The following is a 13,319-nucleotide window of genomic DNA, read 5'->3' as shown; positions in this document are numbered from 1 at the left end:
AGCTCATTCATTTCAAGCCACTTTCAGAATCAAGGCCTTGACATGTGATAATTCCCTAAAAAATCTGGTATGGATGGAGTTTTTTTCTTAGAATATACTTCAAATTTCAAAATACTCTCAACTCTCTGCAAGTCTCCTCTCAGGAGACTAACCTTCTGGGGAATCATTTCTCATAGTATTCCAATAAAGAAGCAGCCTGACAAATGCTTAGAATGATGGAAAAAACCCTGAAAGACATCAAAATAAAAATATGAATACAAATTTACAAGCTGTATTAGCCATAATTAACCAGCCAGGAGAAATAGCAGGGTATAAAAATCAGCTACGTAAAAAAGTATTGAATATTTTAGCAATTCTTTAGGAAGATACTGAACTTTCCTTGCGATTAATTATTCATCCATAAAACTTTCCTTATTTCCTCCTCAAATTACTGCAGTACTTTCTCCTCCTCAGTGAGATCAGGAGTGCAATCACGTATGATTGCATGCATACAGTGCACAGACAAGAACACATACCCATACAAAAAGCCACATCAGATACCACCCCCAGCTTTCCCCAGTTGTACATTTGATGCTTGCTGGTGCCATTAAGCAAACACAAAACAACAGCAAGTGCATTCTGTTGAAATGTTTAGCTAAATGGAACCAAAACAGTCACAGTTCACAATTTCATAAATACATTAATTAGAAGTGTCTCCAAATAGCATGTGATTTTGAATTATTAACATAAAACACTGCATTATAAATGACTGCAAATTGCATTCCTTAGTGCTCTCCATGCTTAATTTATTATGCTGTAGGAAAATTTGCAAATTACTTCACTGTTTTATATTTAATGGATAGTTTTATATGTATATTGTTTCATTAAGATAAAATTAAACCACTGTGTATGTATTATATGCCTTTCCAGTGACATAAATGTCACTAGAGACCCTCTGTCAGGAGGGGAGCACACTTTCTGTCATCTCCTGGATTTAATAAAGTGGTGAAGAGAAGTTTTGAGTTTCTGCCCTTTCCGTGCCCATCCATAATCCCTTCTTCCAGACAGCCCATTTCCAAAGTTTGTAGATGGCACTGCTGAAAAGTTTCCTGCATTTTGATAGTATGAAGGGAGGGCTGGAGAAGCCAGGGCTGCTCCATGGTTTGAAGGCAAAGGAGTTTTTCCAGCAGTGGCCTCTGCTGCCAGGGCAATGCAGGTGCCATGCCACCAGTGCTTTGTGGGTGAAAACAAAGGTGGCAAGCCAGGTGGTGCTCCTGCCCTGAATCCCACAGTCACAAACACCTCTGGAAAACCACTTCAGTCTCCCAGGAAGTGGAAAAAATTGCTGGCATGGGCTGCCTTGCTACATTACCAGGTTTTTACTGTCATGTCTTCCTGCAGCAGGGAAAGGATGGGAACAAAACATATTAGGAAATCCTGGTGATGCTGGGTGGGGATCTGTGCCTGGAGAAACACTGAGGGGGGAAGGTGAAGGACACCACGTATGAAAGGAAAATCCATTAAATATGTAAGTACAAAGACATCCATCTTTGACAACTTCTTTGCATGCTGTCTGTTCTTAGCCATTTGTCTTCCCTATTTGTAAACTCCTCAGAAGAGGCACTGCCTTAAACCATGCACTCATTGAGTGCCTGTTACAATGGGGACTCAACTTCCCTGAAAACCTGAAATGCAAGTAGACCGTAAATAATGGATATTATTTATGATACATAAATAAATAGCACTGGGCCATGAAGATGCATCCTAGACGTGTTTCAAAAGGCTGTTTGATTCCCTGTTTTCTGAGGACTAAAACCATTTCTTTGGTGGATGTGACAGATGTTTCTTTGAACTCACTTTCAGACCTTTTTAAGAGATAGCAAAGGTACTGGTTACCTGAGTGCATGGGTTCTGTGTAGTTTTCAGAGGAGCTTTTGTTTAATAAAAATACAGCACAATAAAATACTGCAGTATGGATAGGAGGTGGAGAGATGGCCTATTTGGGAAAGCTATAAATTCTGCTGTAAGCTGAAATTGTATTAATGAAATTGAAGCTACAAGACGATGCATGAGAGAGAGAGGGAGGGAGAGAGAGACAGCCCTCTGAGCTATTCTTTTCAAGTAATGAAGATGAGACTCTGTCAGAGATTGAGGTGTCAAAACTGGAAGTGCTGGAACAAATTCACAAATTAAAGAGCAACAAGTCACCATGACCAGATGGCATACATCTGAGAGCTCTGAAGGAACTTAAGAATTAAGTGGTTGAGCTGCTAACAGAAAAATATGCAGCCTTTCATTAAACTGCTACCATGCCAGAGGACAGGAGGTAACAAATACCTCGTCTCACCAAATCTGGAAGGTGTGTTCCTGCAAGCTTGATTAAAGCTGCAGATTGCTTTTTTCTTTTAATCATCCTGGCTTCAGAGTGAAGGTGGGCACATCCAGCAAAAAGAGCTGCCCCCAGCCGAGGGGAGCCCCTGGTGAAAGCCAGCACAGGTGTTTTGCTGACTCAGCATACAGGGCTGACCATTAACCTGGCTATGGCTGGGGGCCTTGAAAGGACTGACTTCAGTGACAATTACAAAACAACTGCCCTAATTACCCCCTGCCTTCTTAAACAGCATTTAGATTCCACAAGTCCCTCTCTCTGGCAGTATTTTCAGGATAGCTTAACTCTTTCCCAGACACATTTATGAATGTGATCAGAGGACAAAGCTATCACCTTACCAATCCAGGAGTATCCTTCTGGTTTTATCTTCCACTTCCATTTCCTTATGATCCAGATAAAAAAAGCTCTTTGGGGTAGCATTCAGAGGAGAAAGCACAGAGAGGAAAAATGATGGCTCAATATCTACCTGTGCAGCACGTACCATGTATTTGCTCTGTTGTGCAGATTTTTAGGTGTGTGTTTGCTCACCTAGTGCTGTAGAGCACAGCTGCTGGGCTGCTCCTTGGTGTGCACACCAGCACAGAGCCCAGCTGATGCTGAGGCTGTGCAGATGTGGCCCCACAGCCTCAGGTACACCCCACATCCACCCATCACCAGTGCAGGGCATCAGCAGAGCACCCCTGCCCTTTCCTGCCAGCTATTCATGCAGACAGATCTTGCCTCCCCAAAGGCAAGGCTGGGGGTGCAGAGATCTCTGATCACATCTCCTGGCTGTTACACAACTGAGAGTTTGTGCATTATTGTGCTCACATCAGGTTGATTCAAGATTTAGGAAAGTCATCTGTACCAGTGAAGGTCTCTACTAGTCACTGGTACTATTAAAAATATGTCTCTCTTCCGGAGGGAATCCACTTGACCTTCACGCCCAGCCACTTTTTGAGTTCTTATGGTTAATGAAGGTCCTTGGGAAACATGTTATCTCTTTGAAGATTACAAATAGATTTCAAACTATCAAAACAAGAGCTGTGGGAGAACAGCTTAGTCATCCCCCCCAAAAACATGTCAAGATTTTAAAAAAAAAGTACAGAAAAAAAAAGAAGATGGAGTTCTTCTTCTGCAGCAGAATCTGCACCTTGTAAAAGCTTTCATGTGTGACAACTAGAGACTCTCATGCCATTTCAAAATACTCACAACTGGAGAATTGTTATCTAGGATACATAGAAAAGGAGGGGGAATATCTGCTTGAGAATAACCAGGCACTTGGTGCTTCTGACACATATTTCCAACATGTAAGAGTGAGACCTACGCCTCTAGTTCTAGTGAATACCCCAAATTATTATTCAGGGTGAAAGAAGCTCTTTTTCTAGTTTGGATAAGAAGTTGAAAGTAAAACATTCACACATGCAGAAGGTTTGAGTTTTTAAAAGTATTTTTTCCCACAAAATAAACACTATGTGAGAGGAAACTTCTGACCATGAGGACTGTTGCTTGTTTAGGGGCTTCATAGCATCCTGAAACCATTTCTCTTGCATCAGAGGACAGCTGTAAAGCAGATGTTAAGAACCCCTGATTCAGATGCACGGGCTGGGGGCCAGCTCCTACCTTGCCAGTATTGTTCAGCCTGGCAGTCAGGCTGGAGGGACCAGTGCCTGAGGAATCTTCACGGAATGCAGGAGCTGGAAGTGTGCAGAACTTTTTCTCTAAAGTGGGAGGTCTGGAGAGCAAACCCTTTTCTTCCAAAGACACAACAGAGAAGTGCTGGTTGCATCATCTGTACACTATTACAACTTTGGGATTATGATGCTTTTTAGCATCATTCCTAGCTAGAGTTGATGCATTGGACCAAAGAAGAAGGAAGACTGCTGCTGACAAACCTGCTTTCTTCTTCCAGTGCATATATACCCTTATTTAAAAGGAAAACAGGGACATTTGTTCAGGGGAAAAAAAATAATAACAATGAGCAGTTTAAACTTTGACTTAATTTCTTGGTATTCTTAAAATGCTCATCTGTGAGTGAGCAGCAGGGGATGAGAAGAAGTCCAAATCCCACTAGCAGCAGTTTGGTGGGCTGGAGAAGACCATAGTCTGCCATGTTTTCTCCTTCTGGTGGATCTGCTGGAGAAGATGGTCTATTTTCCCTGATACCTCAAAAGTCCTTGCTTTTCTTTCACTATTAGCAAAGGGCCATTTCTCCCTTATCATTACATCAGTTTCCACCTCCAGAAAGGCAAGTTTAAGCAGGTACACCAAAGTTCTCTGGATGGTCAAAACCACTCAGTCTTCTCCTGGAATGGACAATCCTAGGTTTTAGGTCATGATGGAAAGTCCCATCATGAGTGATTTGTATTTTCAAAATCTGTTAGAGGAACCGCAAACAGATGTTCTTGCAGAAATGTGGAAAACAGGATATGTGTGGGAGTCCTTGCTGGGACAAACGGTGGCAGTCCTGTGGATTAAGTAATGGCCATAGGCCTCTCACTCAGCAGAAACCATAGATTTAAAAATATCTAACCCTCCCAAACTTATTCCCTGTGCATTCCTTTCATGGCTGTCACTTCCTTTTCCTAAATCGGGCAATAAATATGGGCAAATTCACAACTTGCTCTAGTGACTTTTAACCTAGGAATGCAAGCTTTTATGTTTTATCACAACTGAATTCCATGAATGATTATGAAAACCCAAGTTTTCCCATGCTTGAGTCAAATACAGGCCTATGCCAACATTTTTGCGGTCCCTAGGCTGGAGCAGTGCAACTTATTCTTTGTGAAGCCATCATTGGAAAACTCCACTTGGTTCAGAAAATAGATGTCCTTCAAATATTCTGCAGTGGTCACTGGCTGCTTTCAAACAAAGATGTGGTGCTGACCAAGACTGACAGATCCCTCCATGTCAGGGACCCACTTCACAAAGGTACAGACATTTTCTTTATGTCCCTTGCAGCCACTGGGCTCTCTGGGCTTCCTGCAGACCTTGATGCTCTCCCAGGAGACAGTCCCAGATAGCTGCCATCTCTCTAGCTGCATCTGGTGGATGTTTCATGGTCACTTCCATCTCTACACTCTTTTGGAACCACCAGAAGCTCAATTTGATAAGCTTCGAGTTGGCCCAAAAAATGCAACTCTTTTTCAAATCTCTAATTGGCTTTTGGCAAAATTTACCTCAAGCTCTATTTTTTTATGGCATCTTTACTGTTAGCATTATTTTCTTCTGATTGAAGTGATAGGCAGGCAGGCAAGTGACACAAATGTATGAAACTCTCAGAAAGCAGACAATGAAACTGAAATTTTTTCTTTTGTGTAGCTAAGACAGGCTCAAATAACAGAATCAAGTTGAACTTGAGTGAAAACCAAGCATGTTTTTTTGGCTCAGAAGCTTAAGCAGCTTCAGGACTTTTGTCTTTCCCTGACAGAGTTTGGACACAGAGGCTGGTGAATGCAGAGCGTGGCCCCAAGCAGGCAGTGTGAAAGTGGGTTTGGGAAAGCCAATGTAATCTGTGTGCTCCTACCACTGGGACAGCTCCTGCCTGCTGGAGTTAATGGAGGCAGCAGCTCTGGTATGGTGCCAGGCTTCTCCCCAAATCCCTATCCTTCTCAACCCAGCCAAAACTGTTCATCTGGAAATTTGGGGGTATGATGAGATCAGCCTGAAGCACTTCTCCATCCAGTGCAAGAGAATTCCACAGCGGATGGACCAGCTTGCTTCTGTTTGACGTAGCACAGCACTTAGGGTAAGGTCATTAACTTTTCCAGGATGTAATTTCTTTCATTTTGTGGAAGTCTCAAGTCCCTGAGCTTTGCTCAAGACCCAGAATCTAATGTCTTTTTCTGTTTTCTCCCTGACAAGTCTCAGAGATATTAAAAATCAAAAGAAGACTCTAAGGAGCAAATAAAGTCTCTTTAAAGTACTGTTCCACTTTTGTGTTAACTCACAGAAGCTTTTTGCTCTCTCTGCCTGGCCCCAGTCAGATCTTGCATAAAAGGGAAAAAATGCACTTAAAAGTGCAGTTTTCTTTCCACTTCCCCCTGCACCTCAAATCATTAGTCTTTCTGCATTTCTCTTTTATTCCCAGACTGGCTTGTGCCGAATCAGATTATAATACATTAAACCTCCAAGAAACACAAAGCTCTCCAAAGTGCTCTTTGGGGTCTCTGTGCATGTGTTCTCTTGCTCTTTCCTGCAATAATTGCTGCAATCCCAGGGTCAGCTCCTGTGTGCAGGGCCCACTCTGACACACAGCCTCACCTCCTATTGCTGCAAAATGAATTCAGGATGGGGTTTGCTGCACATCGCCTCTGCTTTTGTGCAAGAAACAAGGAAAATGCCTTGTCTGCCCTGCCCTACTTTTCCAGGCTCAGTCCCTTTGTGCAGAAAGGGGTTTCTTCAGCTTCTTTGGAGAAGTAGAGATGGTGGTATTCAAACCCACTTCTCTGGAACATCTTCATCCCCTCTGCTAAAGGCAGAGCTGTCAAATCACAGTGCTGGGCTGATTGGAATCTATGCCAAGGCTCTCCTGATTTCAGCCAGACCATGGCACTCACACCTGTGGAGTCAAGTGGTGACAGCCAGTGCTGGGAGAAGTTCAGCAGCATTTGTGCTTTCAGAAGGAAACAGTGTCCTTAAGCTTGGCCTTTCCTCTGAGCAGGAAGGTTTTATGGGGATATCACTGCTGTAAAGAACTGCCTCATACTAGGACAGCACAAAGCAAAGAGTTGAATATAATGCCAAGCCCATCAACATCAGTCAAGAAACAAACAGAAATGAAACACAGTGAGGCACTACCCTGAGTGTGATTAGACTCATTAGTCACAGGTTATTGGAGAGCAGTAGCTCTCCTATTCCCACGTAGTACCTCCTGCTCCCCTCAGGAGGACATAAGGAGCTCCAGGAGGGGCTCAAAGGTACAAATAGCCCTCATCTGTGGTGGCCAGGGCTGCTTTATCATGTGGCTGCTAAAGCTCCTGAGACATCTGCTGCTGCAGAGGAAGTCAAGTGAAAGGAATGATCCACAGCCGTGGGTGAGCTCTGCTGCTGGAAGCACCTGGGGACCACTTCTGCCCACTCAACTCATTATGGCTCAGAGCACAGGAGCAGTTATGAACCTACAGTAAATGAGTCATTGCAAGTTCTGCAGAAAATTGATTGCTGGGAGAGAAAAAAAAGATATCAACCTGAACACTTGACGTCCAAAGAAACATCAATGTTCTCTAAAGCCATGTAGCAGCTTTTTTTTGGTTTCTGCAGGGTAGAACACACCAAAATCCTTGGCATCATCAATCCTTGGCATTGTGTTTTTCCATCAGGCCTTACACACAGAATAAATTTGTATGGGAAGGAAAATCTTTTTCTTCAAGCCATCACCACAGTTCCTTTTTTTCTTCTGGAGAAGTTAAGTCTACATTTCATCTAAGGGTATAGGGAGAGCAGCAGTGCACAGTGTACTACAGCTTTATTAGAAAACTTGAATTCCCTCATGAAGTGCCACTCTCCTCCCCATCCTGATCTCTTCCTCTGAAAAGAAGCCTGCTTTCACATTTATGGTGGTTTAATAATGTGGGAAAATGGGTCCATGATGGAAAAAGGTACAGTTAAAATCCATTTCTACTCTTGCCCTAAGCAGGAAATGAGCAGATACCTCCCAAAGTGAAAGCCTGGTTATCTAGCTTGCTGCAATGCTATGCCAATAAAGAAGCCTTTTTTCTATTTAAAGAAGTAATATAATAAAATGTTGGTTCATTTCATTATAATAGCTAGGAAGGATTTGCTACTTTCACAGCATAAATTTAGATTAATTTTTTAGATTTGACAACGTTATAAAAATTATATTGATTCTGAAATTATAATTTTAGATTGGTTCTGTCATTTTAGCCTATTAGCAGTCTTTAAATGAAGTGATCCAATGTTACAATCAATCTTATCTTCCATTATGCACTTCCTGGTGCTAAAAAGTGAGATCGATTCTAATTAACTACACTGGTTCAGTCATTTGGGTAGTTTGTTCAGAAAAAAATAAAAGTTACTGCCCTAATATCACAAAACAATTTGTTATACCTTTATGTACTGAATTTATATCCAAAATAAGTGTCACTCCTCTGGTAAAAACACTATGGTTGCAGCTCTCTAAAATATAGGATGGCAATATTAGTGCTACTGGTTTAGGCAGTACAGAACATGAAATATTTTTAGGGTCCACTTCAAGTTTAAGAAGCAAAGCAGGGTCAGCAAAAAAATACTTCCTGTGCAGCACAGGCTGTGAATCTATATGTGCATTCAAAGTGACTTGGAAAATGGCATTTCCAGCATGCAGCTGTGGCTGAGAGGACAGGCTTAAATGCTGCTTTAAGAGGCCATGATGGTGAAAATAATGCTATGAAGCAAGCTCATGTGATTTAAATATGAACCAGCTCAAACTCACTTATTTCTTCCAGCATTTGCTGGCTTCAGCTTGCACTGGGGAGACCTTGACACCCACCTTGCCTGTGCCAGCCTCAGACTCCATAGACCACTAGGCTTCAAGGGAGCTCTATAGGTGTTGGAGTAGGTGTAGGGCTGTGGGGAACCAGTAAGCTGTGATCCTACATCAAATGAACCTGAAAGTCTGATGAACTCTTGGAGAGAAAAGCAGAAGCCAGAAAGGTGGACTGATTTTAAAAGAGACAGCAAAGGCTGACCTCTGGTAAAACTTGAGGAAACATGTACACCTCTTGCAGTTTTATTCCTTATGCTTAAATCACTCTCTTAAGTAAAACACTATTACCTCAAATACAAATCTGTTCATTTTCTCATTTATAATGCTTGTGCTGGAGTCTCTTCTAATAGGTTCCTTGCTTTTTCCTGCTGCAGCTTTAAAGAAATGCAGCATATACACCCTCATCACTAAATCAACTTGTCTGTCTGTCACATTCAGGGCAACTTGGAAACAATCTACAGCTCAAGGGACGCTAGGCTTGCTTTTCCAATCACTACCACTACATCCTTCAGTGTGGATGAGCATGCTGGGGAATGAGTCAAGAATAAGAAATGTGGGCCAGGCATCCTGCTGCAGGATATTTCTTGACTTCTCTCCCTTTATAGGCCCTCATGCATGCTTTGTTCCTATTCTCCTAATGGCATCATCTTACTAAGAAGCCAAAGTGCTGAAAAGATCTGTGAAAGGGAGCAACAACTTTAAAATGTTTCACTTATTCATGGCTTTTTTTTGTTGTTTTTCTTTAAGATCTCAACCTTGGTCGTTCAACGGAAAAAGGTCAGAAAATTACTGTGAGCCCCTGTATGTGCCTGCTTTGACCTGAAAAAGCATCTTGGTCAGGGGAAGGCAAGTCCTGCAGAGGAAAACAACCAAAGTGGATGGCAAATGGACTAGCACTGTACTTCCCTGTAGGCCCTCAAGTATTGCTGCCAGTTGCCATGAAGCTTGTCAATAATTCTTAGGAAGGGGAAATCTCAGAACCCCATTTCTTGATCGGCTCCTTTCATCCTTCCCTTGAACACGCCTCAGTTACTGAAGATATGCTGGCTGAAAAGATTGACTCTGGATTCCGTGGAAAGCCAATGCAAAATTACCCAGGGTGATGCTGGAAGCCTTTGCATGGGAATATCCTTTTTATGCTGGCAATTTGTTACTAGTGACAGACAAATGCCTGGCAAGAGAAAGCCTTGATTTCACTGTTCCTGCTATTGCATTTGTATTGCAAACTATCATTAATTATTTGCCATCTTGTAAGAAGCCCTCGGGAGCCTGATTCTCCACTGCCTCACACCTCATGTAATCACTTACATCAGTGCAAAGTGAGTGCAAAACACTCTCACACATCTGCACACAGCGAGGTCCAATTCCAGCGGCATTCCAGCAGACAGGGCAATGGAGGGAGAGTCTGGAAACCATTAGAGGATGCATATGCACACCACTCTTGTTTGCACAAGACAAGCAGCATTGCCTTACATTTAGCTTGATGCCACTGGCCAAGCAAGAGGACAGACAGACTCCTGACTGCCTCATAGCAATGCCCTGAAGGTTCTTGATTCTCACCACCAGCTGCACAAGGTGCTGCAGACACTTTGCAACGTGAGTCTGTCACTGACATTGGCATGTGGGACATGTACCCTGCTGATGGTGCTTTGTGGGGTGACAGGGGTTCCTGTCTGCTGCAGCCCTGAGGAGCTGCTGGGGTGTGCCAGATCCCACTCCATGCCCAGGGTCCCTCCCAGCACAGCAAGACACCCCTCATGAGCTGGATTTGGAAACACAAGGTGGGCATTGCTAGCTGGGCTGTGGATGGGAAAGGCCAGGTGCCAGGGCACCCAAAGGAGAAGATGGCTGGGGTGATGTGGAAGGAGACCATGATGCATGGCCAATGTCACCCAGAAAAAAAAGGGTGTGGTAGCAGGACAAGATGAGAGATACTGCAAAATAGAGGAGGTGACATTTCTGCAGAAAAACTGCTTTTGTTTCTTTCCCATTTCACAGGCAGCATGTCTATTAAATGTGGCTTTTGCTGCCAAAGGACTTGTCATATTACATTAGGTTTAGCAACTTCTGCTGTGGCAAAGTGTGCAGCGTCTCCCTTCACATAAAGAAAATATTTTCACAAGTCTGTTCAACCTGCTAACTGTGATTACAGACAGTTGGCCCCTGACATGACATTTATTGCTCCAGCGTCCAAGTAAGAGCCTCGCAGCACTGCCCAGCCAGCTACCTGAAGAGCACATATGTGTGTGGAGATCTTAAACAAGTTTCTGCTAATGGCTTCATTTTGTACCCTTTTAGTAGGTCTTTAGCAGCTTGATAGAATGTGCCATGTGTACAGTAAAGTAAGAAAGTAAAAATAAAAAGAGTATGTGCAAGCCCTCTCTTTTTATGCTCACCTTGAAATATATGATGTGATGGAATATATTATATCCATTTGCTGCTGCAAGTTCTCTTTGCATGTATATTCCTGCTCTGCTCAGCAATATTCATCATAATTGAGAATCACTGCAATTGTCTACCTCCACTTGAGAGACAATCTCACACAGAGTGAAAATAAAAGACAGTGAGAAACAACACCTAAAACAGAGACCTGCAACATGTGCTGACAGCAAACACAAACAACAGGTTGACCTAGTTGTCTACATCAAGGAATCTAAGAGGCAACTGGTTAGAGAAAAGTTTGCCATGAAATTTAAAAAAAAATAAATAAATAAAAGAAAAACAAAAGTAACCCAAGAAGCCCAAAGCAGAGCAAATGAGCAAAGCAGATACTTCCCTGCTCCCCACAGGATATGCTGATCATGGTCACAGCACCTACTGGAAGCAACTGACGAGAGACCAGCTTCTCCTTTGCTGCATCCAGTAACTGTGCAGGCTTCTGCAAGACCAATCTATATATTTTCCTGGCATTTGGGAAGAAAGAAAGCATAATGAAGGCTTTGTCAGCACAAGAGAACATAATCTGGCAATCATTTGGTTATTAATGATTAGGCTTTTAGGGGGAGTGAGTTGTTTTAAATTGGGTTGGTTATTTTAAATATTTTGTATGAGTTTAAATAATTTAAAAATGTGTTAAATGGCTTGGCTTTTTGCCTTCACTTTTCTTTCCTGCACAAGACATTTGTAGGGCCTGGATTCTTACATGACTTGGCCTATTCTGTCTTACTTTTTGGCAGGTCACTTTGCTCTATTCTTCTCCAAACAGAAATTAAGCTCTGGCCAAGGGAGAAGCAGAGCAGAATGCAGCCTGCTACAACAGCTTGTAGCGAGTTGGAAAGAACTCTGTGTTATAGATGAGAGCTGATCAAATACCCTTCTCTTTTTTTGTTGTTAATTTCACTGTCTTATTTTTAAACTTGCATATGCATCTGCCAGCAGCACTGCATCTTGTTATAATATTCTTATTAAGCAGGTGGATGAATCATGAATCATGAGCAGACAGGATTTAGCTCCATTTTGGTTAAGGGTATGCTCTTCAGTGATTAAGTTTAATCTATATCTTCTGCTGGATTGGGAATTCAATTGATTTTACAGCATCAATCTGAACAGTCTCCCTCACAGTTTTGTTTTCCATCATGTCTGAAACTCATTTAAGATGTAAGATTCAAGGCTGGGCATTCATAACTTCTTTTCCCAGAGTTGCACCACGCTTGGCAATAAAATAATTCATGCCCAGAAAGTATAAGTAAGGGCTGTACAGTTCTAGTCTGCTTTCCCCATTTGCACTCTTTTTTGTTGTTTTCAGTTTTCCCTTTTATTCTCTGCTTGTATTGATATCTGAAATGGGCCTGGATAGCCAACAAGAGGTGGGCATCAAAATTCAGGGATGGAGACCTCACATTCCGAAACAAAACTGTTTTTCTTTATCCTTCTTTGCCCATGGTTCAATTCAAAGAAATCATCTGAGAGCAGCCTACCCTGATGCAGAGAACCTTTCATGAAGATTTCTAATACACTACAGTAAAAACTGTTTCTTTTCCCAAGGCCCTCCATAAGTCTCCAGGGTTTTTTCTTGGTCCAGTCTTCATTAAAATAGAAAGCATGTTGGGGGGAATGACTAATCCCCTGCCTGACTGCAACATGCCATTTGGACACTTTGTGATCTGGTACACTAACTCTCTGATTTGCTTGGCCTTGTGAAAACCTTTAAAGCTAGGCTCTGGAAATTTACCCCGAAGCCTCTTCTGGGGCTTGTGGTTTTTGTTTTTCTCCCATTCCTCAAATCTTTCCCTTGTTTCTAAAGAGTGCCATCGTCCGTTCCTGAGCCCTCAAATCCAATTACCAAACAATGTACAAATATATGGCTGAGCGTGGTCTATGAGAACAGCTGCAAAATTGCTAATATTAGGTCTAATTTAGCTACAATAAATTAGCAAGTGTGTGGAAGCAAAATGATGACAGCATAATTATAACAAAAGTCGATGTGTTGAAGTATATGGATGACAATACATACTAATTTTAGCGAAAAAACGCAGCAAATGAAAT

This window comes from Oenanthe melanoleuca, chromosome 2 (genome assembly GCF_029582105.1).
Source record: "Oenanthe melanoleuca isolate GR-GAL-2019-014 chromosome 2, OMel1.0, whole genome shotgun sequence".
Lineage (NCBI taxonomy): Eukaryota > Metazoa > Chordata > Aves > Passeriformes > Muscicapidae > Oenanthe > Oenanthe melanoleuca.
Note: the sequence above shows the minus strand (reverse complement) of the source record.